The sequence below is a fragment of the Pungitius pungitius genome, chromosome 7 (assembly GCF_949316345.1).
Source record: "Pungitius pungitius chromosome 7, fPunPun2.1, whole genome shotgun sequence".
Taxonomy (NCBI): Eukaryota; Metazoa; Chordata; class Actinopteri; order Perciformes; family Gasterosteidae; genus Pungitius; species Pungitius pungitius.
The window spans coordinates 13,626,814-13,648,651 of NC_084906.1; the positions used below are offsets into that span (position 1 = coordinate 13,626,814).

Consider the following 21,838-nt stretch of genomic DNA (forward strand, 5'->3'; position numbering starts at 1 on the left):
TGAAAAATAAGAAAGTCACGTGTGAGGTCATACACACACAAAGGTGTGTTTATAAAAGTACAGCAACACCAGGCTGTAGAACGCCAGAGACGTTTATGCAAATGAGCGCGCAGAGTGGGGGTTAATGAGATTTATCAAAGCTGATGCCTTCTCCGTGGGAGGTCAAGTTTAGTTGGCTTGTGAGGAACCAAAATAAGTGTTAGGAAAAGCATAGCCCCAGGCAAATGATTTATACCTGCTTATTAAATATATAATGTCTATCATGAGCGTGTGAAAGACCTTGATCATAGATGAGTAATTACAGTGGGAATTCATTTTGAATTAATTACATTCTGTACCAGACGTTATTAAGGCTCAAGAAAGACTTGAATGTTCTCAATTCAAACCGTTGTTTACTTCTATTTTCAATTGTTATATTTGAATAGGTTTATATATTATATCAATACCGTATTAACTTCTGACTTACATATTCATCCGCTGTGTTAATCACACCTGGTTTTATTATTTTATAACTCTACACTTAAAACACAAACACAAAAACCTAAAAGTATGTTTATTTATGAGTGTTTGTACAATCAATGTTCCAAGTGTGCGAGTGGCTTGCGGTGCTGGCAAGCCTATTTTGTGATGCAGGTGCTGTGAGTGCAGCAATAATTTCCCTGTGCGACAATAAAGTACATCTTATATTATTGTATTGTGAATTATCAATATATCAAATGCGTTTTATTGGAAAATAACCTTTTGAATTCATTACCAGTGTATACGAATGGAATACTTTTGTAACCCTCTCTTTTCACCAATGTCTCTCATTGGATTCCAGGGTAAAGGTAATGACATATTAATCTGCATGGGACGGGGTGGGAGGGTGGCAGAGGCTTAAGTCGTTTCTCCAGTGATGCCATGAAGTCTCAGAGAAGGGGAAAAAAAAGAGCAGAGTGAATGACAAGTTAATTGGTGGGATCTGTGGACCTCAGGGTCTGGTCCTGATGTGGAGGCCAGACAGGCTGGGATGGTATGCCAGCTAATCCGCCTTAGTCCTGCGAGACCGGCTCCTTAGAGACGAAGGGCCTGTTCAAGTGAGTACCTCAGCAATCTGTTTGTTCCAGCTCCAGTCCCAGCCTCACAAAGGCTGAGTTGATGTTTTACTTTGACTAAAATGCCTCTCGTATGACTCGTTGGTTTAGGGACATCACAGGAAGAATGTCTCACTGTAAGCTTTTAAATAATCAGCTGTAATTGTTCATCTGTGACCATTGAATGCCTTTTAGTTCAAAATAATCTGACTGGGTGTACTATACAAACAATTCATACATTGAGTTCTTTTTGAATGATGGTGACCTCACATTTACATGAGTTACAGCTCTTAAATCAAATGTATCATTAAATGTATCTTATGCCCTAGGATTGTATACTACTAGTAAACACTGGAACTATCCAAACTCGACAACTTACTACCACTAGTGATGACTAAAGGATGCCACATGTGATAGAAATAGGTTGTTTAGACACAAAATCATGCTCAATCTGGTTCTTAAATGACTGAATGCGGATGGGTAAATGAATAAATTCATATGTTGTTAGATACAGGTGATTGTTACTGCTTTAACTCAATTTGTGGTTTTCAATGCAATTATGTGTATCTTGTCATTAGGAGATACTTTTTGGGGGGGCATTGGCCAGACCTGTTTTCTTCCTGACTGAAGACAATGTTGTGAAGTAGCACTCTGTGGGAGAAATGTATTCTTTGAGGAAAAGTCTGTGTCCTCGCAAATGGTGTTTTCATTCAATGGTGTTATTATCCAATCATATTTCCTTAACCTTTATTATACGTATATTTATCCATTATGTGATTTAAGACTAAATGCATTAATATGTTGCTTTCAAGAAGTTTAAAGGTAGATAAAAAAATAAGTTATAAAGGCAGCAGAGTTCGTGTCCTCTCGTGAAAATGGAACATATATTGTGTATCCACTACATTATGGTGGAGTCACATCCGCTACTTCTATTCAGAAATGAAATTTCATCAGTATCCTTGAAGTACGTGCCTTTTATAATTTTAATGTCAGTTACTCCTCTTTGACCCTCAACATTTACTGTTAAATAAAGGGAGTGAATCTCAACCTCTGAGAATGTTTCTTTTTCACCAAATCAAAGGAGACCCGAAAGCAATCAGACTGCCATTCCCTCATAAAGAAGAAAAATTGCAAAGAGAACGTGTGAGTCATTTATCACAATTTAGTTACTTAGCCCAGTATTCTACACCTGGGTGCCCAGCTTGCCATTAATGTCAGTTGCTCACCGCTACAACTCAGTGATACACACCGGTAGATTCATTCCGACACATTGGCTCCACGGTGCGGATATTAGACATTTATATTTCATTCAGAGACATTTTTACAGCCTGAAGCCTCCATGCCCAATTAAATGTTTCATCCAATTATAACATTTTTTTAAATGAATGAACGGTTGAAAACTAGTAGAATGTGATATTCCCTCAAGTAAATACATATTTTTAAGTAGAGGGATAAAACATGACGGTGAATCGTAAACTACCCAAATATTTTGAAGTATGCTGACGTGCGTAGTGAGCCATCATTCTTAATCATTCTAAAATAATGATAATACTAATTCAGTGTGTTTTCAGTTGCAGTCTTCTATGTGATTACAAACCAGATGTCGCTGTGCTTTTTTTGCCATCAAAACTTAAACGCAGTATGAAGGGCCAACATTATTGCACAATTTTAAATACCTCAAAATAACCATGATGAAAATTGTATTATGTACATTTTATTTCGGTTTATGTACACATTCTAGCACTTCATTGGATAAAAGTAATAATGATCAACTGCAAACAGAATTCAAAGTAAGATCACACACAGCAGATATTGCACTAATATTTAATTCAAGATTTTAACCAGACTCAGACATATATAAACATCTGCTGTATATATTTATGCCGAACCACTCTTCCCTGCGGAGCCTGAGGGGGGATGAATTGAGCAAACACACAGCTTGCGGTCTACCTGGAACTGTACACTGAATAAGTAACATTGACTGAATATGCATACATCTAAAGGATGCCACTGCAGCGGTCTTATATTAATTTCACATTTAAATTCATGTCAAGTCCCAGAGGGCATGTCTGAGCAGGATACCACTGTAGGGGGTATGACGGGGTGGGGAACATGCCTCCGAATCAACATCTCAAAGTGAAGGTGTTAAAGCATCTCAAAGAGCCAGCGTTAGAAGAGCAGTAATGCTCCCTCGTCAGTGGGAGTAATGGCTTTTCATATTAATGGTGTCCCAGTAAGCAGGCTGATAAGTGTTGATTGTTCACTGATGAAATCTCTGCTCTATAATGACTTTGCAGATACCGATCCAATTTTGGCTTGACCTCATCCAACCTTAATAGAGGGCTAGTTTTGGAACTGTTTCCTTGGTAAACATCCTAACGTAAGAAAATGAAGCTCTACTTACGTTAGGATCAATCCAACAGACCCATGGAAACTGACCAAACACATGTCAGGAAACAAGAAACAGGAAGTATGCCTCAACAGGGCCTCTATTTGTAGCGTGGGAGGAAACCCGCCACCTGGTGCCTCCTGTGGACAGGAGGGTGAATTGTATGCAGTTTCCAACACCCAGTATTTATTAAGGAAGTACAAATATTTTCTTTTATTGCCACGTGAAGTAAAGAATGTTACAATTAAAACGGCAGTAGCAGCAGGTGGTGTAGAATAGAACAGTAAAGTAGTAAAGACCTGAGTGGTTACAATGAGCAGCTCATGGTTGCCGTGTGTTACCTTGCATGAGAGCATGTTCGTTTGCAGAAAACAATGTGTTTTATTGGAAATATGTGTGAAATCAAAGACTGAAATACATTTGGCAACTTGGAAAATATATCACCACAGAGGCACATCAAAAACAAATTAACCACTCAAAAAATTAAAGTAATTCTCAGCAGATATTTAACACTTTCCCATCAGGTGAGGTTGTCAAAATAAGACAAAAATGAAATAACAGCTATGCTGTGCTGACGTGTAGGACAGAAAATACACAAATAATCACACAGAGACTATACAAATTTAAAATGCCATAAACGTATTCAGGTGTTTGTAATGATTTGGGCTGACTTGACCTCTTCTCAAGAGCATATGGGTCCGTTATCTTCACTGCTCTTTTCAACAAACAAGGGCACACACAAGAAAACAAGTAGAATACATGAGACACTTGCGTCTGAGCACTGATAAAATGTTCTGTTTATTTGGCCTTTGTTTTTGTTATGTGAACAGATAAACAAGTCTCACTATTCCTCCTCACATGGATTGGAAGGCAATCTTAATTGTAAAGCTTGAGTTGGCCATAAAATCTTGTGCAGGAGGCAGGAAAGAATCATTTAATTTCACTTGCTCTGTTCAAAGTGATGACTCAGATGCCTTGGCTAATGGCATTTGTTTGTCAGTCTAGTGATAAACAGCCTTATTGCTAAATCATACTGACTCCTGTACGTTGCGAATGATTTTTCCATTAACTCTTAAAAACGTGTTTATTAGAAGTACTGATTGATGTTAGTAAGACTGGACTTTATTTGTTCTAATCCGGTGAGTACACTCTTGGACAACATTTTCATTGATTATGTGTTGGAACAAATGTTAGGAAACAAGCACGTACACGGAATTAAACAAGCAAAAAAATAGTGCTGTAAATGCTACGTTATACTTTATGAATTTCCTGATTTATTTCCCAGTGTTTGCATTACATATTTTTAAGCTAACATATCCACAGTAATAAACTGTCTAAAAATGGTACTGTTCATGGAAATACCGCTCGGAGGTAAAGCAGTGGAATATAGTGACATCCATGCGGTAAGAAGACAGAATAGAGTGCAAGTAGCGGAGAGAGGATGTAGCATCAGTGTTAGACGAGTGTTGACGCGTCATGGAACCGAGAAGACTCCCAGGCAATGGGATGCTATTTCCAGCATTGAGATAAGATGAGCAAGGGAGTCTCTTCATCGTTTCCTCTCCATGGACCATCTGAGGTCTTCATACACTCAGTTGTACTATTTCACATTCTGAAAATGTTGATTTGTGTGAACGGTTTACAGACAAAATCATGAGATTCTTTTAGTGTTCAGATCCTTTTCAATTAATCAAATGTTTTACATTTTTGTCAAGACATATTAAACAAGTGGCAAAAACATCAGCAAGGTTTTGAAATGTCTCAAGGTAGTTATTTTACATACCAGGTAGCTATCTCGCTGTTTGACAAAACACTCATGGACTTCACTGATCCTATGATTGCATTTTTAGTCGGCACCAAAACTTTGAAGACAATCTCTTGTATTGAAAGCTAAAAGCTTTTCTGTACACAGAGCAGCCTCTTGTCAGTCTTAGCGGTTAACCCTGGAGGCTAGTCATGCTGCAGGTACAGCTTCTAAGATGGATTAAACAGCAATTGCTGAGGCAGAGGGCTCCGGAGCCTGAGGCTATGTATTCACAAACGGCCCACCTCCCTGAGGCCGTGGGCAGCCAGAATAACCAGGTCTTATCCACACCGTTTTCATGCCACCTATGTCCTCCGCTCCTCAGAAAGACCAATAAGGTTTACTGTTTACTGTTTAATTTCAATGACATTGATATATTCAAATAACACAAACCAAAATCAAATCTAGTCTATTCATAGCATATCATATATATATATATGTATATATATATATATATACATATATATATATATATATATATATATATATATATATATATATATATATGTAGCTTCATCCACTTTGTTAACTGCTTTTGTGAATTGAAAAAGACAAAATTTAACTTCCCTGTGGGTTTAATAGCAGTGAAGGAATCAGGCAGCAGCCTAAGGTTTTTATAGGTGGGTCAACAAGTGCCTTAATCTTGAATTCTTCAAATGTCCATCAAGGGCCAACTCCTTTGGTTGCAGAAAAGTGTGACGTGACATCTATGCAAAAAATCTGGAGAACATTGGGAACATTTGGGCCCAGTAAGCCTTGTTTTTCTGTCAGACGGAGCACCTACATTAGTTGCTCAAGAGTCAGCTGACGAGGTTTTCACAAAAAAGCCAAAAATGTATTACTTGTGTGCTGTGTTTCACAAAAAGTACATTATTCCTCCATCTGAAAATACAAGTGAATGTTTTTTTCCCCCCTCTAAACACACCACTTTCTTTGAAGCGTTAACACCCCGTTCCTTAGTAACTGCACATGGTGTGCAATGACCCAACCATACTTCATGCACTTGTGAAGAGAAGATGCATGTGTGACAGACTGAATAATTGTGGCTCTGTGAAATCTTTTGCCATGTTTGTCTTTGTGTGTGTGTGTGTGTGCACACGGGTGACTGCAAAAATATAGTGTGGATGTACTGCAAGGACTGCGTGCATCACTCCATGTTAAAAGGTCATCTGCGGGGGGGGGGTGAGCATGTTCTGTGTGTTTTACATGTGCATCAACAGTTCAACACAAATGCAGTTACTTTTTCAAGTTAAACGTCCACATGACCTTTCTCTGGCTATATGTGTGTATGCCAAAAAAGATGTATTTATTGTTGTATGCATGTTGTAGTGAAACAGGCCTCAAAGGCTTCTATGCTAAGAAGCCTCAATGTAACTCAAACATGACCTAGACCTGGAAAACATCTGCATATCTTAAATCTACAAGATGTAAAGTTGAAAGGAGTTGTAGCAAAACAATAACCATTTACTAAGGAAAAAGTATTGTGGCAATGCTCTAGAACAGTGTTTCTCAACTGGTGGGTTGCGGAGCCGTTTTCAGTCGGGGTCGTGGCTCTGGGTCCCGCGTCTTGCGATTCATTTCCTGCCTGGTCTGAAGGGTTTGTCGGCTCTCGTTGTTTGTCGTTGCCACACTCCCTGTTGACCAGTTGAGATCCACCGCTCAAGAACAAACAGCAGTTCCACCGTTGGTCTTGCAATAACTTTTGCTGTTGTTTTGTAGCATTGGCCAAATCAATGTTCATAGTTAATAGCATGCCATTAATTGGTAATGGTAACTTGCACACACAGTTTATTTTTCTTTCTTTTCAAAGACAAAACACTCATTCTATTTGACGGAACACGTGTCTAAATCAGGTCTTTGTGATATTTTTCTCCTAAGGCACCTGTTGATCCATTTAGTTGCCTCACAAGGTCTTCCAAGGTATTCTCATCCACATCATTTTGAGAAAAAAGTTTTGGAGATTTTAAGTAAGCCAATCCCAGCTTTCACTTCTTTTTCACAAATCTCACTCCAATATTTTTTTTCCCAAAGATGACTGAGAGCTACATCCAGGTCTTTGACTGGATTGTGATTGTTGTTTTAGCAGTTGCAACAAAGCCCATAGCGTTCCTTTAACAACATCCCAATGCAGTTCCTTCTGCTTTCACAAGGATATGTCTCTCCGGTGAATATATATTTATAAATTCTTCCATAGTGTCACAGTGTTGCCGGCACCCATGCTATGCAAACTAATGCAGGAAACTGATTCAAGAGTTCCATCACTCCAAATAAAGCAAATAATCAATCAAAGGTGGTAATCATGTCAAAAATCTGGCGAAAACACCTCAATGTGAATATGTATCATGCATTCCTGCATAGTAGTGTCTGTAAGGGAGTGAGGCTAAGAGTAACACAATCTGCAGGAAAGTGCAAGGGAAATAAGGGGTGGGAGAGGAGGGGCTATAGAGACAACAGGACACTGTGTGGGGTTAAAAAAAGAAAAGGAAAAATAAGGATTCCGGGCTGGGAAAGGAAGGTTGAGGAGGAAGACTATATCAGCGACCCGATCCCTTGACACTTCCACTTCTGTATCTGTGGGTTGTCTCCTGAGGAGGTGAAGGCGAGATTAACATTCCTCGGATGCTGAGGTACGGACAGTCATGAGCGAGGTGGTCCCAAGAAAGTTCACTTATTATCAGGATGTAAAGGGGAGGAGGATAGAACCACTGATGCACCCACCTTTTCACAAAGGCCATAAAGTGTGACACAAATGGGAAATCAGCTAAAAATTGTGATTTGTGGAACAGAAATGTTCACATTAACAGTTGTGGTGGTCTTTGTCTTTTTTGTTAATTAATAATGAATCATTTGACAGTAGTGAGGTACGCTTTGGAAAGACGTGGGAGGCTTCCCTCCATCAAAAAGATGGCCCTGTTTAACTTTCGTTCCCCAGCCTTCCTTGTTGGCCGCAGGAAAAACTGAAACACTGAAAAGTGGTTGAGCAGTGTTTGAGATGAGGGGGCGTACTTGGTTAAGACTGTGACAGAATGAAATATCACTGTTTAAAAGAAAACTGTCGTGACGTACAATGAAAAAGCCACAGTCTGTGTGTGTGTGTGTGTGTGTGTGTGTGTGTGTGTGTGTGTGTGTGTGTGTGTGTCTAATGGCATGAGACGACCACTGTCTGTCCGTCTGGCCTCCCACTTTTTTTTTCCCCCCTGTGAACTTGTAGTCTGTACTCTCAAGACAAAAGGCTCCTTCAGCGGCTCTGTGTGCCGGCAAGCGGAGCCGGTGCGATTATGTCTGAGCAGCATGTGTGGGAAAGGGAGACCATAATCAGTCTGCTAACAGGTCTGCGCACAAGCATATCTATTATTGATTAGCATCCTTTTAAAATACAAATAAATAATCACATGCGTACAAGTGAAGGTGTCTGTTAATGTGAGTGTGCAGGGGCCTCTCAGCATTGTAAACCACGAAGGAGATTATATGTCAGCTGGTTTTGCAGTTTGAGACGTAATACTTTGATTTGGTGCCAAGAATATTCACCCCAATGTAGGTTTTTCTTTTTTTTTCAGGTTGCGGTTGGGGCAAAGGTTGGGTTAAGCATGTAGTCGTTAAGGTTACGTTTTGGTGTAGGAGCTTGGGAATAAACGTGAAATGCTAATGACGGTCTTCACACATTTAGGAGTGTTTAATTGTAGTATGTTGGCCTCGATGATTGTGATTGTTTGTCTCGCCATTACTACTTTATCTTGTGCATTTTGTTACTGTTATTATGTCTCTGTAATTGTGCTTGCTTGTGTGCTTGTGTGCGTGTTTTTGTTGGTCTGTGTGAGTGGCGTCTAGGTTTCAGTGTGTGCGTGGGTGTGGAGATGATACCGTCTGTAAGACTCTAAAGCACTGTGAGAGGTCACAGAAGGCGTGGGTCTGTTCTCAACTGCTTCCCTCTGTGACCCCCGGAGCATCATAAATCTCCTAATTCCCCTCTTTCCAGTGTTAAACGGAACGTCGCCCTCATGTGCTGGAAATGACCTCGTTCTTGCTCAAGAACAAATTCTACAGTAGCTCCACAACAAATACTTTTCCCCTGTGAAGCTTTTTTAATATGTCAGTGAAACTTACCAACCACTTACCAACAGGGATATAAACGTTGGTTTTTGTTATTCCTTGTGCTACAGTAGGTGTATGCAAACCAGGAGTGGGTGCCCTACTGGCAGGGAACCACATAACCGTGCAACATGCCCAGGAACATTGTAATTATAGGTGAAGGGAATACATTGTGGTATACACCTGTTTTTTAATGTTAGCTTGTCGGTATATGACAACATCCCAAGTGTTATTCTGTTCAAAGTCATAACACTTAAAAACATGAGCCACTGCTGACCAGTAGATACTAGCAGCAGATAGCATGTGGATGTATTTGGCTTGGTCTCCAAATGGACCATCCTGAAGTTTAAATGTTTGTATGTCTGATAAAAGGTAGACTAGCTGTCTCTGGGTGTTTCCCTTACCTGAATTGGAAGTTACCAAAAAGGCAGAATATAACATTTTTCTTGTTGTTTTGAATGAAATGTTTTTTGAGTCTTTGTTCATGGAAGGTTGATTATTGGCTTGTGGCTTTGGCCTCCGTCACTGACCTATTGGAAAATAAATTGTTTCTGAAAGTGTTTTTCCGCAGGCAAAGTATATATTTTGAGCCACTAGATCAATCGCTATCTGGTGAAGTAGTCATTGAGTCTCTTTAACTGATTAATAACCCCATCAACACACTGCACTATGTTCTTTGAGTGTAATGTTCCTGATGGCCTTTGTAAAGGTGCTGACAACTTTTGCTAAAGGGGTGTGGATTCATCCATCTGTAGCAGAACAACACATCCATTGTTAGTCTATGTGTGTGTGTGTGTGTGTGTGTGTGTATAAATGTGTTCAGCAAATCACCTTTTTGTGTATGACAGGCTTTTAACTCAAAAAGCTGCAACAGGGCCCCACATCCCAGGACATCACAATCTTCAAATGGCAATAAAAGACCTAAAGGGCAGCAAAACTGCTTAGTAAAAAAAAAGGATTGTAGCAACAAAGAGTCAGGAAATGAAGAAAAAACATAAAGAAGGGCCCCCTATTGAGAATGACATCCCAGCGATCATGTTTCAACAAGATTTGCTGCTTTAATATGAATCCAATTAATTCCAGTAAAAGAGTAATGACCCTTTGTAACATGTGGAGTTTACGGGGCAGCTTTAAAATATATATACCTGTTAACAGTAATCACTATCACCACTCCATATCTGCTTTATTTGTTATGGGATTTGATCAGAAGTACTCTATCCCGTGGCCCGTGAGACCCTGGCAGCCAAAGAGCCGACTTTCTCTCATGCTTCTGCGGCATTTATTAGCCAGATTCATTGGGACTTGTGGAGATTTACTACTAACATCAACCTGAAAGCTTTTTTATTGTTGTAATGTTAACCCCCGAGAGAAGATTCAAAATCCTGATGCGGGCATGTATCACATACAGGAGCCTTACCTGTGAAATCCAACCCCGTGGTTCCTTATGTTGACGCATATATGCGGGATGGCAGACCTATAGACACAAACATAGATACAGCTGCCACCACGCCGCCCTGCTATTTAAACAAAGCATTAATTATCATGTGCTGTTGGAGGATTAACCCTCTTTCTTCCCGCATTAATTGCACACACACACACACACACACACACACACACACACACACACACACACACACACACACACACACACACACACACACACACACACACACACACACACACACACACACACAAACTCCTAACACCAATACATACTAATTGAGAGGGAATTACTCGTGCACACATAATCACAATTACAGACGAAAAGAGGGCCATTGAAAGGGAAATACCAAAGGCACCCCAATGCACACTTATACATAACTTCAGTTCCGGCCCAGGGCTTCACTTCTCCTGAGCCTCAGAGGAATGTGCCATGTAATGGAGTTATAGGAGTGCTGAGGGCTGTGCACAGGGGAGGAGGTGTAAGGAAGATGGAGGGAATGGCAGTCTGCTTTGAGTATTCTCTCCAAACAGTTGTGATCTTTCTCTTTTCCTGAGGCCCTCTTTGCCCGAGGTAACAGCTACTTAGCATTGGACGAAACATTCATTTAGGGTTTAAAGGACTCTGATGGTGAATGACCTTTTGACAAACAAAATTATACTGTGGATTTTAAATGAATCTGGGTGAGGTTTTGGGTGTGCAGGTTGGGCTGTAGATGGAGCGGACCAAATGGAGCAAGCTGTGGAGCCAGCGGGTTTGATCCTTGAATTCCAGTGATGACTCTATTGTCACCTCTGGTCTGCCCTTATCGGGTTAGGGTTGATTTACATTCGCAAATGAATTTCACACCTTTGTATTTGCACACACAAAAAAAAACTAGTCATGATTTGAATCTGAGTATCAATTGAATTATGCAGCGTAATGTAATGTAAACATGACTAATTATTGACAAAAATAGAAACTGGTCTAAAGGACTATTCATCCTTCTCCCCCTCTGCAACAATAAATGTCTTTCTTTCTGTTTCGTATTTGGGTCCTGACTGATTATACAACATGTATTATATTGGGCCTTTTTCCCTTCGTGTTGGGGAGGGGAGAGTAGAAACTGACAGATAACACATACAAATGACGTACAACAAAAGTCTTTGGCCTGACTCGAACCAGAGACATTGCAATTACATGGTCTGCTTCCTAAACCCCCTCGGCCAGCAGGTTGCCATGGCCCTCTCCGTCTTCAAAAAGTATCTGGATTTAAAATAGACTTCCTGAATATATAAAGCTTGACAACTGGAACAGCTTAACAACTACTGTAGCTTCTCAACACTGGACATCTGAGAAATCGCATGTCAGTCAGAGTCCAGTACTGTGTCATACTTGTAGCTTAGATTTTATTTGGATATAGTATAACTCTAGGCTCTGTGTGGCACTACTTCTTCTACTTCCTCTCTCTGGCCAGACTATTGCTACCAAGGACAATCATTATTTATAAAATATATCTTTTCCTGTTTTCCAGGGCACTTTCCTAATAAAAGATAATGAGTCTCTGCCACAAACCGTTTTCTACCTATGTTTAGCTTTACTACAACCATATTCTTTCTTTCAATATGACTGCATTTTATTGGAAATAAACGTTTTTTATTACTGTTCCCCGCCTCAAGTTAGGTATTCACCCTTAAACCCAGTCTGTCGGATGCGAGACTAACCATCAAAGCAGTATAGATCAAGTTAATGACTAAACCTGAACAAACAGTGGCCTGTTTCGTTGCCCCGCTCCCACACAGGTGCACCCCCCCGCACTCCAGGTGCACCGCTCTAATCTGCTCTAGACAGTGCAACCTACCAAAGCTCAATTTTAGTTAATCCATGACATGTCAAAACATCTGTCCCTGTGTATGGGTTATTTCAATAAAAAAAAACAGGTTATGTACGTTCAATTGGCACTTCTATTATAATGAAACATCGATAGGACAGTGAGGAAACAAACAAAAAATTGGGATTGGAGCCATTTTCTTGGTCCTACTTGGTTTAAGACACCTACATGGTTTTCATGTTCTATTACACATACGTATCTAGCTGCCACTTCTTCCAATAACACCTACATGAATCAATTGAATAACTGAAGGTTTGGCAAGTTTTCCCTAAACTACGAAAAAAAAACGTGAAATTCCACTGAAATATTTCATAGTGATGCCTTTGTGACCGTTACCCCAAAAAGAGGACAGCCTGCACCCAAAGCATTATTCATCACTTCAAGCAATTTATCCCTCTTTGTTTTGATATTCACAACACAAGGCATATGCACGCTCACTGGGAGGAGGCCATGCAGCTCTTTAGTTGCATTAAAAAGCTTGTTCAGCACAGTTTACCAACAAAGGACAATAACCGACCGTATTTGCAAAACCCATCTCGCATTTTCCTTGGCATCTCACGTCAAAGACCTTTGTCGTACGTGAAGATAGTGTTATTACATTCGGAATGGGAACGTTAAAGAGCCGGTTCTAGTGTTTGACAGAAATAGTGGTTGATGTCCCACTTCACATAGCGAGATCACCACGCATGTTCCGTTTGAACACTGATGGATAGCATGATTCGGTCCGTCATCCCTATCTTTCCCGCGGGCTAGAATATGTAGAACTCCGGATCTTCTGGGCCATTTATAATTCACCTTGAGACGAAGGCAATGACGGGAGGGTAGCAGAACACCTTGATGGTATTAACGTCCACATGGCTTAATGGCTACTCGGACGGGATATTGAACCAAGCAAAGGACGCCTGCCATTTTTTATGTTTCTTATCAGAACGAATGAAGCTTTGGATCCCGCTGAGAGTGATACTTTAGCAACCCATTCATAGTCATTCATCACAGAGGCGTGAATTGAGATTCCTATATCCATTAAGCGAAGATAGATTCACAGTTCCCTCGTGGCCGTTTAAGTGAGCAAGAACGTCCGAGGAGGTCAACTCTCCTGAAATAGCCTTGAACCTACCTTGAAATCTGAAAGCATCCATTTCAGAGGAGCTGCAACATCCCGTAACAGGAAGTTGTGGCCTTGCTTTGTGAGGGAAAAACGATTGCTCAAAATTAAAACTCCATTTTGACAAAGAAAAATGTAATAACATTTTTTTTAATCAAAAGCAATAAGCTTTGGGTAAAAGTGTGCTCCAACTATTGAAATGCAAATTTGAGATTGAAAGTGCAAAGAGTATTTACTTTTCATTTAATTTCATCTTCGCAAAGACACATATTCTTTTCATTACAAAGCCATAGCATTTCACCATGATACACTGGAAGATGTTTCTTCTGCTGAAGCCTTTTTCCTGTTTTTGTGATGAATGCTTAGCCTGTGTGCCAAAGCACTTTTTAAAAGGCTTTCTAATCACCAAAGAACAACTTTATTTGTTGCTGCCTCTCCATAAAAGAGGTGAAGTGCTGAATTGCGTGATGGCGTTTTTCTAGGCCACGAGGCGTCTGCCACATTGAAGGATGTTTGCCGACCATCTCAATTAATGCTTTTGAAACGCCACCTCTCATTAGGCCACGAGAGCGGGGACAACTCAGCAGTCAAAGCAAAGTATTGAGTTTCGGGTCTCAAAGGATAGGATTTCAGATACGGCATATGTTATTGATTCAATTACTTCCTTGAATACACAGATTTATCTGGTTTAAGTAATGGGTCAAGCTTGGGACATTTAATGATTCTAGTTCTTTATTTTCCAAAAATGATTAGTACTTCTGTTTGCAGTGTTGGTAATTCTATCTGAAGGCTTGTCAGATGTTATAAATAATGCGGATGTAGTTGTGTGTGTATAATTCTGTATCTATAACCCTGACTGAACTAAATAGGACACAACTAAAATATTTCTGGAAAATCCTTTATTTTTGAACATGAGGCAGACAGCGTGTGAAACCGACATTCACTTCAATTGTGTAAACCCATCATTGAGAAAACCATTGTTGGATTGTGGGTGCATTGCACTTAGTGGAGAGTTACATGTCTTTGTTTGATAGCAGCATCCCGATTTGGGTTTTTTGCAGAGTCCAAGAGAATCGCTTATGTACCATATTGTGTGACATTGCTGTGGGGGAGGAGCTAGTCAGGCAATAATCTATTTAGAGAGACAATGCACATGACAAAAGAGGAACAGCAGCCAAATCATTGTGCTAGGGCACAGGCATAGTGATGTGTACGTACATCTTGGACCTTAGAATATTTTAGAATGCAAAGAAATAGATTCTGGTCAAGCCGAGGTGTGACATATTTTCGATTTGTCAACCATGTGGAGGATTTATCAGATACAAGATACTTTGATTGCTTCTATATTTGGCAGGTTAAAGTCAACAAAGAGGAAGCAGGCTTTAACAAGTCAAAAAAAAAATCAATACGTATAGATGAATGCTATTAGAAAAGTGTTTCTTTGAAAACGCCCCATCTCCACCTCAGCCTTTGCTGCTCGCCTTTGTACAAAACGTAGCCCGTGTGCCTGCCAGTTTGTGTGTGTGTGTGTGTGTATGTTTGTGTTGGACTTTTTGACAGTCATTTTCTCAGCTGCTTCCTTCCCTCTGATCCTCTGTTGGCTTGGTGAGTGAGCAGCGGGAAGCCTTCACTCCAATTTGCCATCGTTTGTCATCACTTGCCCCTACGACACAGGCACACACAAACATACACACACAGCATCGTCTACTTTCTAAAGCATGCTGACACTGACAACCCTGAAACTCTAATTTTGGCTCCCCCTCTGACCCTATTGCTCCGTGGTAGCCCCGTGCTTAGTAACATGTTCGGAACCACCAGTTGTTTGGATTAATCTGCAGCTATTATGAGTGATGCCATATTACACTATACACTAAGTTGTATTTATATCATCAAAATGTGAAATTTCTATAATTTTTTGTTTTGAGAGAAATTGCATCCCTTTGAGTATCTGATGAAGTGACAAAAAACGTTGACTGGCTAAGATACCATTGATAAGGGCCTTTTGGCATTCACATCGATGGAACTGTTTTTTGCTCAAATTATTAAGGTTGTATTATTCAAAATGAAGACAAATTAATGTATGCAGTTATTTCTCAAGGTTTCGAGCATTCTCGAAATCCGGGAGATTCCTGGCTTACCACCAGTACAAACAAGGTGAATGGAATATGAAATGAATTTCTTAAAAAATTAAAATTATATTTTTTTGTACAAATTTTGGAATCACTGTTTTGCTTATTATGAATAATTCACATAGTTTTGATTTAATCACCACATCAGAACCTCTATCTCTTTCTCCATCTATTCATCATTTAACTTTTGTCCCAGAGCATAGTGGTTTTATCAACCCCTCCGGCTCTGTGTCTAATTGTGCATTTGGAGCAAAGGTCTCTTTAAACAAATGACCAAATCGCAGAGAAATCAGGGGTTAAAAGCCTTCGCTGGCTGAGCTGACATTCCTCCTCATCATCAAGGATATTCTAACCACTGAGAGAGGACTCTTCATGAAACATTTATATACACTTGATTGTTTATTTGCACTTTTTTACATACCTATGCACAACCGGGTTAAATCGCTCTGATTTACACCCCAGACAACAGCATTTTTGTATTCTGGAAATCTATTAGGGCATTTGAAATTGATGATATATTTTTCTCATTTTGTTCCACTAAGCTGAAAAACAATACAACATCCTAACTGGTTATAAATCCAACTCAGTCCCCCCATGGTCTAGGTTCATTGTGTTGATGGATGATGATAGTGAGGACTTATGGAAGGGAGGTTGAAAGTGAATTCTATCTTTTTTTTCAGCCCTGTGTCCTAGCTGGTCGCTGGCATGGTCCGTTGGTGCTCCTGCCTGAAGGGAAGACCGAGCCAGAACCCTGGAATGAGCAGTAAGTGTTTTGACGTGAGGGCTCGATGCCATCTGGGCACGCAGATTGACGAGATGACTGCGATTACTCTCTGTACGGTTCAGATGGACAGGAAGATGTCCCTATTCCCCGCTGTGGTGGCGGCACCAAACCCCAGTGCGAAAGATGAATGGTTTCCCGTTCTTGCACAATCACCCCTGGTTTCCTATACATGTAGACTAGAAAATTAAAAAACCGAACTGATTTTCATTATGAGTCTAGTGGCTACTTTCACATTTGCAAAGCAGCTTGGCAAGTGGCCATCAACTCATTATGGTGTGATTTAGCTTTCATTTCCTGCCGCCAAGGTCCAATATCAACACCTGCTAAGAGTAAAATGATGCTAAGATTTACTTTTAGCAGATAAATCACTGTCACTCTGGTTTCTGACATTATAAAATTGGGGACAAGCTGCTAAAGTGAAAGAACATGCCTTTAAAAGTGTTGGGATAAAGTAAAAAATGCTGCAAGATGAATTCGATTAACAAGTTGAAACCTTTACAGTGAATTCACGCTGAAGATTAATATTTCTAACTAGCATGACCCAAAGATGTTTTATACTGGTATTTGTGAAACTACTGTCCCAAACAACAACATTATCAATTCCAATTATACTTAAATTGAAATAGGAGTACCAGGAGCCATAATGAGGCAGGAAAGGTTTTACAAGGCGGGCATATAGAGTATGTAATCAATGAGTAATGCTTTACCTCAGCTTGGGATATAGGAGAAGTTAGGAATGTGGGATATCAGGATTGTAGATCAGGCAGTTCTTTGCTTCTACTGCAACAAAAAAACACGGGCCCCTTACTCAACAAGGTCCATTTAAGTTGCTGATTACATCTGTGAACATACCTGCCACAATTAGATGTGTGTAACTGATTAGCTAGTGACAAGTGGTAAAAGTAACTGATACTTCATACTGGGTGCACCACTTAGCCTTCCCCATGGAATCTCAATCGGTTCTGATATGTTCCCCTGAATGCTCATAAAACACCTCTCAACTCTCTACACTCATTGTAAAACAAAGCGGAGGCTTACACTACTTGCAGGAGCTGGCCTTCACTTTATGTTGTTTGGATAGTTCATTGTTGCTCATGACGTTTGTGTATGTCCTAAAATAATGTACTAATAAAAAATGACGCGAGGACGTCTCAAGTATACTCGTTCTACCATCTCTTTCCAGTACATATTTGTGATGTATGTTTTTTTGGCATACATGATGAAAATAACAGGATACAGGTTTGTGGCAGCCTTGCTTGGGCTGTGTCGGGATTTCTCACCATATTTGCAATGTTCTTGACCAAGAAATAATGTTCAAACAAGAAATAAGGCATTGACCTTCTTTCTGATCTTTTGTTCATGGCTCGGTGTTGGTTTGTCTGCGTCTTATTTTGTAATTCCCTGCCTCTTGTGTCTCTGGGTTAACTTCGCTTTCTCCCTTGGTGTGCATTTTGCTCACTTGTTTGCTTCCTTCATTTATGTTTATAATTGTATTCATTTATGCAGTAACACTTACAGGTTGTTTTATGTGACTACATGACTCGGCAATACAACAACACATGGACAAAGTCCATTGCAGTCCATCTTTGGAGAAATTGTAGTTTTGCCACTGCACTCTGACGTCACTAACTTGCGTCTACGGACGCATCATAACTGCGTAGCTAAGTGAAAGTGGATGTCGGATCCCCTACCCATCTTTCTTTTCCTTTCAGTGCTGTTTTTCACAGAGGCCAAGGAATACTGGTTAGGAATAGACGTTAGCAGGTCATTTTCTGACAATTTGAGTCCAGCCTGTGTCCGCCATGACCCTAATTGTCCCCACCTGTGTCCAATCAGCTGCACCTCCCCAGTGTACTTAAACCCTGCATGTCCTTCATCTCGTTGTCGGTTCGCCTGCTGTCGTTGTCTCCGATACCTGTTATTTTGGTTACGCCATTTAGCCTGGTATTTTTCATCATTAAATGTGTTTCATTCAAACATTGTCTTGCACCTGGGTCCTACCTCTGCCAAAACATCCGAACCTGTGGTAATTCTCGCAGGAGTGGTCCCGGCGTTAGAAGCTCAACCCACTCTTCATTTCTGTCATTTTGTTGACTATTTTGTGTTGCATATTGGCATCAGCAAAATTTCCTGAAGGTTAATGAGATGAAAGAATTACAAAACATGTGCACCACACTCCACCCTTCATTTATATGCTCAAAACATATACATATTACATATCTGGGATGGTAATGTAGTCTCATAGCTTCTGCTCAGAGTTTGAGCCTTCACACTCTTACTCATATGCAGAGGCCTTGATTAAATTTGTTGCCCCAGCCACCGGCTGCCAGATGACTGTGAATATGAATGAGACCGGATCGTTGAACGTTGCGAGGCTCCGTCCTTGCATTTCCTTTCTTGTCTGCTGATTATCCTGGTTTGCTTCCTCCGTAACTTCTTTTTACTCTACCGCCCATCGCTCACTCCCGCTCCCCCCACTTGTCAGCATGGAGTTTGTTCCAAACAACAAAAAGGAGGCAGACTTACATGGTCACAGACTAAACCACAGACGTGACGCCTATTTCTGATTATCTTACAGAAGGCAAAGGAAATATTTAAGTATGAAAGCTGCATTAAATCAAATTAAATAGTTTAGTTCTAACTAATCTCTTAAGGACAGACTTACAACCATAAAGAAATACACAGTAATGTTCAATGAATCTCCGGTGGCAAATTTAGTACTCGATTAAACATGCTGGTGCTGTTATATTCAACCTCCTTACTTGTGAATCAAAGTGACTTTTTTTTCGGAAGGTCCTTTCTTTGTTCAGCCACATTTTCTATTACCACCCAGTTCTCACTCTTAAACTGCAAACTGCTGTTTCCCTGCCTCTTGAATCTCTGGGTTAACTTCTGGGGATTTGCTCTCCGATCTACTACGGCGCAGCACATTTTAAGGCTCGTGATCAATATTGTATGCCCGCAATGAAAACCTCTAGGTGTCAATGCCTAAAAAAGATAAATATTTCCTGTCTTGTGACATTTAAAAAAATGTATAAACACACACGCATGCACGCACGCACACAAACACACACATACATACGGGGGGGGCATTTCTAGCCAGTGGATTCTCTGTCAGTTTTGACAGGCAACGGTGCTGGACTGACTACAGACAGACAAACTCATGGAGGGAAGGAGACGCCTGGCTCTGCCAAACGCCATGGCTGGACAGCCCTCCAAGGTCCTGGGGTGTGAGAAAGCCATGAGTGGCACCACTGGAAACAAATCTGATACAGATACGATTCTGAATGTGTTTAGTGTAAAGGACAAAAGTTAAAGAAGCACATTAAGATCATTGTGGAAGAGAAATTGTTTAATCAGAATTTTTTTTGGGGGATTATTTGATTTAGTAGCTTGCATTAGCGATTAATTAGCAGTGATTGATAGGTAAATAGTGTTACTAGTAGTAGCAATCAACAGTAACGCCAAGTGTATGCCTCTCATCCAGCTCTCATATTTTTTTAGTATTTTCGAATGATATGGCTAACAGTGTGATTTTGTTTCCCTTAAGTCATATTTTAATATATGACCAGCTGTTCTGCTCTGAGGTTAAGATCTGCATACTGCATAGTCTTACCAATAAATATATTGTCTGTAGCAACACACTGGTTATTTCATCATCATACCTTTTTGACAAGTAGCCTGTTTTAAGCCTTTTACTGTGAGGTACAACATTGTGATGAGGGGGAAATGTGCAATACTGCAGCATGCACAACCATCTGTTAGAGGATGCCTGAAACGCTTACAATCATAGTTTGTCAATAAATGTCAACCGTTTCGCCTATTTCAAGGTGACTCTGGTCCTGAATAACATTATAAGGTTAACTGTTTGATGTGTTGGGAAAATGCTTACCGCTCAGTTCACTAGAGGGAGAAAAGAGGACAATTATTCATCCAGGTCCTCTGAGATAACAGTCATGAAATGGACAGCCGCGCATAGTTGGAATATATTGGATGATTAGTTAGCAGGCGAAACAGCCACATATTGCTTTTAACCTAGCACTCCTATTTGAACATATTTGGCTGGATATGTTAAAAGGTCACGGAGGCTTCCCATGGCTCAGTGCCACGCATGCTGTAACTGTTAAGGAAGACTAGAGGAGGGCCTCCATCTGCAAGAGGCCTCTAGAGATCAGGTCTTAGTCTGCCCACATAGAAAGAGGGAACACCATACAGCTATAGGGATAACAAATGAGACAACATAGACAAGGATTTATGAAGTGCTGAAATACTCCCCACTTTTTCTTCACAAAAAAAAAAGCGCCATGCCGGATAGAGGAATGAGAAAAAGCAGGATGCTCTGGAAGGTGAGAGATGGAGAAGGATGGCCCGCTAGGCTTGCATGTGAGGGGGAAAAAAAGAAGACATGAGTGGGGGGGATGGGAAAGCACTTCCCCTCAAACCATTGCTGATCAGTATACAGGTGTTACCATGTGGAAAAAAAAATCTTCCTCCGGTCATTAGGAGACCGACATGTTCTCAGTGCCTTCAAGAGCTACAACAATTGAACTGAAAAGGTATTGCTCATGAGGAAAAGAGTAACCTATTCTCAATACAGATTGAAATGTACAATGAATAGACTTCAGAATTTAGTCATTTTGTTTGCCACAATGTCTGTCAAAGTCCCAATTGCCACAACGTTTCTTTCTCCCGCATGCTGTGTATTTACTCTTGTGTAAAGTTGATAGCAGGTGTTCTCTTACCTCAAAGAAATCGTACCCAAATACAAAGAAACCGTTTGGGCAGGTGTAGCCAAAGCTTTTCATCATCTCCTAATTGGCCCATCTGCAGTCAAGACAGGCTGGACTCGCTTGAGCGGCTTACCTCATTGGTTTGTAGGCCTCCCGATGCCCTCTGCGGTCTTGGAATGGCCGCTGTGTTTGGCACACGCATGTTTCGTTTCGTTTGTTTGTTTTCGAGCAGAAGACGGTAACAAAAGGAATCCATACGAAAAATATGACCGATCACACACCAGGCTTCATGTATTTGCTTTTGTCTTATGTGATAAGACAAAACTGTCCATATCAGCAGTTCATAGATCCATCGGAAAAGCACCACTAACATCAGCGGATACTCAGATTGGTCTGCCCAATGATGCCTTTTTGTCCTTTAGGA

General features: G+C 40.4%; 1 long non-coding RNA gene across 1 annotated transcript in view; it reads left to right on the plus strand.

The window, feature by feature from the left end:
* The window catches only part of LOC134132200 (uncharacterized), a 48,847-nt gene that overhangs the window by 18,845 nt on the left and 8,164 nt on the right, over positions 1 to 21,838 (plus strand). Inside the window, exon 2 of the long non-coding RNA XR_009956724.1 lies at positions 16,581 to 16,663. This is a non-coding gene — a long non-coding RNA (uncharacterized LOC134132200). The remainder of the gene's footprint in view (positions 1 to 16,580; positions 16,664 to 21,838) is intronic.